The 5,369-nt window shown below is 49.2% G+C and overlaps 1 pseudogene; it reads right to left on the reverse strand.

The window, feature by feature from the left end:
* Positions 1-321: 321 nt before the first annotated feature.
* LOC121276802 lies at positions 322-4,914 on the reverse strand (annotated as a pseudogene).
* Positions 4,915-5,369: the final 455 nt, after the last annotated feature.

Consider the following 5,369-nt stretch of genomic DNA (forward strand, 5'->3'; position numbering starts at 1 on the left):
CCACATTCTGGCACTGGCAAGGGGGGACCCACTGGAAGAAGAGGATCTTGAGGCAGCTCCACAGGCCACAGAGGATGAATCCAGTAGTGAGTCAAAAGAAGTGTACGGTGAGAACGCTGAGGGCCTGGAGGCAGACTTCTGTATCCTTCAGGGAGGCAGGGGCACCAAGGATGCCTTGATTCAACGCTCCTTCAGCTAGGCTGCCAAAGATCTGCTTCCACCTCATGCCAAGGCTGCTGCCTCCATTCCAGATGTCTAAAATGCTCCTTTTATTTGAATCCAAAGTCCACTCAGTGCCCTTGCAATAAAGTTTAGAGCCATTCAGGTCCAGCATGAGATATTGGCATAACCTGCACCAGAAAAAAAAATGAAGCATACTCAGGCCATTAAGACAAAAGCAAAATTTATACAATTTTGACACTCAAAACATATGAACATTAGTATATCTGGTGTTAATGTCCACACCAGGGAACCTATAAGCAAAACATGGCAGAATAGAAGATCACCCGTCAACAGTCCCTTTTGTGCTCATGGTGCCTTAAACTTATGTTTGTGGGTGCTGCATCTTGTTGCCCCACCCCTCCACCCCTTGCTGGCAGGGGCGTTGGAGGTAGCTGCTGACTGTACTGTCTTGTTGGCCTTGATGACTTTGGCGGTCGTCCTCTGGCCAGTGGAGCAAGTGCTGGCCCCGCCTGAGAAGGGCTGGCATCTTCCCAGTCATCGCAGCCTCACCAGATGCCCGGTCACTGGAAGAGTGTGGAGGAGCTGCTGCCATCATTCAGCATGCCCTAAGAGGAGCCCGCAGAGACGACAGGCAGCTCGAGTGCCAACGTGAGGTTGCTCCGGACCTCCCTGCTTGCCATTGATGGACGGGCACCCAGCTAGGATACTGAGTGCCTCATCTATCTCCCACATTGGCACTGACCACCTGAGGCCATTGCCTGTGTGAGGGCTTGTAGGTCGAACCCCAGGGACCCCTGATTCTGTCCCTGGAGTTGCTTCTCCATGAGAGTCACCACTCTCAGTGGAGGAGGTAATACTCCGTGTGGACTCCCCCACAACAGAGACCATGGCACACATATTCCCATGGATATCTGCCAGATCCTTCCACACAACCTGCTGGACATCCAGCATCTGCCACTTAATGGACGACACCAGAGGCTCATTATCTGCGTTCAATTCAGTATCATCCTGGTCTCCAGCAGTCCTCCAAATTCTGACGCCCTGGGCACTCTCTGCCTCCACCAGCTCCTTAAGCAAGTGTGAAGTTCCCTCACTGCTGTGCATCGGCATTCTAGCCGAAGATCTAACGCCCACCAAGTTGCTGGTATCTGCACTGGTGCCTGGTTCAGATAGTGGGTGTGATGCAGGTGCTATCCTCTGGCATCAAGGGTGGCTCTTTGGGGTCCTGCATTTGAGTGCGTGCTGGTGAATCTAAGGGAGAACAATGACATGTCATTAGTTTAAGTCATCACACCGTCACTGTGCATGCCAGGCATCCTAGTGAGACCATGGAGATCTGCATCATGGTGCTATCGTCTTTCAATGATCAATGGGGACTCCAGGTTTGAGGGTCCCATTAATGATGAGGCCACACAAGAATGTTTGCACAATCTGACACTCTCAACTTTATGCACTGCACTCTTACCTTTGTCAGAGACCCCTGCCTTTCCATGACCGAGGTGGGTGGCAGCTCCCCAGCTGCATTGCATCCATTTCAAATCTCATCATGGCTAGGAGGTTTCGGAGGCCTCCGCCTGTCCCTGACCTCTCGATGTTGTTATGACTCCTCTTCTCCTGAAAGGACAGGGGAGCATTGATTAGTCTACTTGCTACCTGCAATGCCATTGCAGCCTGGCAAACCCCACCTGAGGAACACATTGCAGGGCACATCTGAGTCATGGCCCTCGAGCTTCAAGGCACTCAGTCCAAGCAATCAGGGCTCACCCTTTTGGCCAGCTCTGGTATTAGTGACTCTCAGACTCTAACACCTCTGAGCTCCACGGGGGGATGGCCAGCCCTTAACACTTTTCCACACTGACCCATGCCAATACAGTACTCACCATTGCCAAGCACAGCAGGTCCTTGAACCTTTAGCGGCACTGTACCCATGTGCGCCTCATGGCATTGGTGGCTGCTGATCTTGGTTGCCACCTCTTCCCAAGCCTTCTTGGTCTGGTGTGGTGGTCTCCCCTGCCATCCCTGGGTATGAGAATGTCTCACCTTAAACCGACCTCCTTCACGAGGACCAACAGGCACTCATCCAAAAAATGGGGTCTGAGTGCCCACCCAGCCTGCCTTCCCGCCTGACGTCTCTAGCTGCTGTTGAGGCCATTACACCAGTCTCCAGGCTGCAGAAAGGTTCTCCCCTGGCAGCCTTCAGGGAGCTGCCTCTGCCAATTTTAAACTGCCTACTGGGTGGTCATTGGACTCATTGCCCTTCAGGCTCCCACACCTGCCTGGCCCTCCCCGACCTTTGGGAAGGTGCGTTTCAAGCTGGATGGGCCTTAACTGCCCAGCCAGTGTAAAATCATGGGTTGTGGGCCGATCACGGTCAGGGACTACACGCCCGACGAAGGAAAACTTCAGGCTATAATTATTGTATTGACATGGCCTTGAAGTGAATAGTTCAACATAATCTATGATGATTTTGTGCTCATCTTGCTGACTTAACAGTTAATAAAGGCTCTTCATAGAAGTCCATTACTTGCATTGTAGGACAATTGATTCTATAACTCAGATCTAAAACTTACCAATATAACCAAATTATCATTTAAGTTTAAAGCCATCACTCCAAACAGCACCGAAACTCTTTCCCTTGGGAAAAATTATGGGAAATGTATTTAAACTCGCAGTTCTTAAAGCAGCTTTAAATCTTTGATTAAAAGTTGATGATGGGACAAACTATTATTACAAGTAGCATAGTTATAAAACCCCCAACAGTTGAGAGGGAAAGGTTCAAAAAAGGGAAAAATGCAATTGGCTGCTGGAAATCTGAAATAAAAACAGAAAATGTTGGAACATGCAGCAGTTCAGTCAGCGTCTGTGGAAAAAGAAACAAAATGTAAAGTTTCGAGTCTATGATCTTTCAATAGTTCATCATTGTGTTCTAATGGAAGGGAATTTCTGCTAAGAACATGAGAAATGGGACAATATGGCCCCTTGAGCCTGCTGTGCCATTCAATAGGATCATGGTTGATCTTCTGTCTCAACTCCACTTTCCTACCTGCTCCCCATATTCCTTGATTGCCTGAGACACCAAAGATCTGTCTACCTCAGCCTTAAATATATTCAACGATCCATAAGCCTCTTGGGTAGAAGAGCCCAAAGATTCACAGAAGAAATTTCTCAGCATCTCAGTCTTAAATGATGGTTCCCTTATCCTAAGACTGTGTCTCTGGTGTTCTAGATTTCCCAGCTAGTGCAAACAATGTCTCAGTGACTACCCTGTCAAACCGCTTCAGGGTGTTAACTCTGTTTTGCTCTCTCCCCACTATCAACATTCTGGGGTTTGCCATTGACCAGAAACTGAACTGGACTAGCCATATAAATACTGTGGCTACAACAGCGATAAGCTATGAATCCTGTGATGAGTAACTCACCTCCTGATTCCTCAAAGCCTGTCCACCATTTACAAGGCACAAGTCAGGAGTGTGATGGAGTACTCCCCACTTGCCTGGATGAGTGCAGTTCCCACTCAAGAAGCTTGACACCATCCAAGGCAAAGCAGCCTGCTTGATTAGCACCACATCCACAAACATTCATTCCCTCCACGAATAGTGCACAATGACAGCAGTGTATACCATCTACAAGATGCACTGTAGGAACTCTCTCAGCCTCGTTATACAGCAGCTTACATACCCACAACTGCTACCATTTAGAAGGACAAGGGCAGCACATGGATGGGAACACCACCACTTGGAAGTTCCCCTCCAAACCACTCACCATCCTGGCTTGGAAATATATCGCCATTCCTTCACTGTCACTGGGTCAAAATCCTGGAACTCCCTTCCTAAAAGCACTGTACCGACACCACATGGACTGCAGCAGTTCAAGCTCACCACCACCTTCTCAAAGGCAATTAGGGACAGGCAATAAATGCCAGCCCAGCCAGTGAAGCCTACTTTCCATGGAAGAATAAGAAGAAACAAATATTGTCTGGCCGACTGCTTGATTGCAGCAGCAAGTTTTTTTAAACCCACTGAATGAATTTGAGTACCTGAGGGGGTTTCTCCCATCCCCTCCTTGTTCTCCATTAGAGCCAACGATTGTCTGTTCTCACTATAGGTTCCAGAAATCTAGTCCCAGCGTGAGAGAAGGGGAGCAAGGTTAGTCATGGGTTACTGATGGTGAGCATCATGTTTCAGGGAGCCCCTGAAGAACCCAAGCAGCACCAGGTTGTGGGGGCGGCCGGGAGAAATCGTAGCCACAGCGACTGTCCTCAGAGACGAAGCGTTAAAGAGAATGAAAGCCCAGGTAGTGAGGCAGTGACATTGCAGGAACAATCGATTCAGGGTGCTCCAGAAACCCACACTGATCAGCTCCCAGGAAGACAGGTACTGGGTCACCCAGCTGAAAAGCTCACTGCATTGATGATGGAAGGCATGGAAACTGGTGTGAAGCCAGTGGACGCAGTGGTGCAGCAGCTGCCAGATGTAACACTGCAAGTTGAAGAGGATGGTGCAGCTCAGCACACCGGACCAGCAGCTCCAAAAGTGTGCGAACCTCAGCTGGGAGAGGGCTCGGCGGTCCCCAGGACTACTGAGGCATGGCAGCTGGCAGTATGAGGACCAAGTGGTTGTAGCAAGTCAGCCCCAGGACCTTGAGGGCATTTTCCCAGGTAAGGGGCTTCTCGGTGTGGATCTTGTACCTGTAGATTGCACGGCATTTGAGCACCAGGAAATCGAGGTGCATGGAGATAGTGCAGAAGGCGAAGATGGTGCAGATAGTCCCAGAAGGGCTGAAGCAGAGACTGCTCCAGCAGGTACAAACTGAAATTGGCACTCTTAATAACTTGCAGGCAGGAATTGAGAAAACCAACGGAGCTGAAGGAAGGAGCCATTGGAACGGAGACAGGGAAGGCTTTGGTCCGAGAGAGGCTGGAAATGAAGTGAAACAAGGTCAGAGTGGTCAAACCTGGTGTTCTTCCCAAAATGACCCTTTCCAACCAATGAGTAACTGCCACAGAATAAACTGTATCATTTAAACCCTACTAGTGATGTGCAGGGACAAGATATTCCGATTACAAACAGCAGTTCAAAGTAGAATAAGTAAACTAGATGGCTTCAACTGTTGTTAAAGTTTCTATCATGTTACAGTCTCCTTTATTTTTCCAAGTTTACCTAATATGACCACAGGGCAAGGCACCC

Source organism: Carcharodon carcharias, chromosome 4 (assembly GCF_017639515.1).
Source record: "Carcharodon carcharias isolate sCarCar2 chromosome 4, sCarCar2.pri, whole genome shotgun sequence".
In the NCBI taxonomy this organism is placed as follows: Eukaryota; Metazoa; Chordata; class Chondrichthyes; order Lamniformes; family Lamnidae; genus Carcharodon; species Carcharodon carcharias.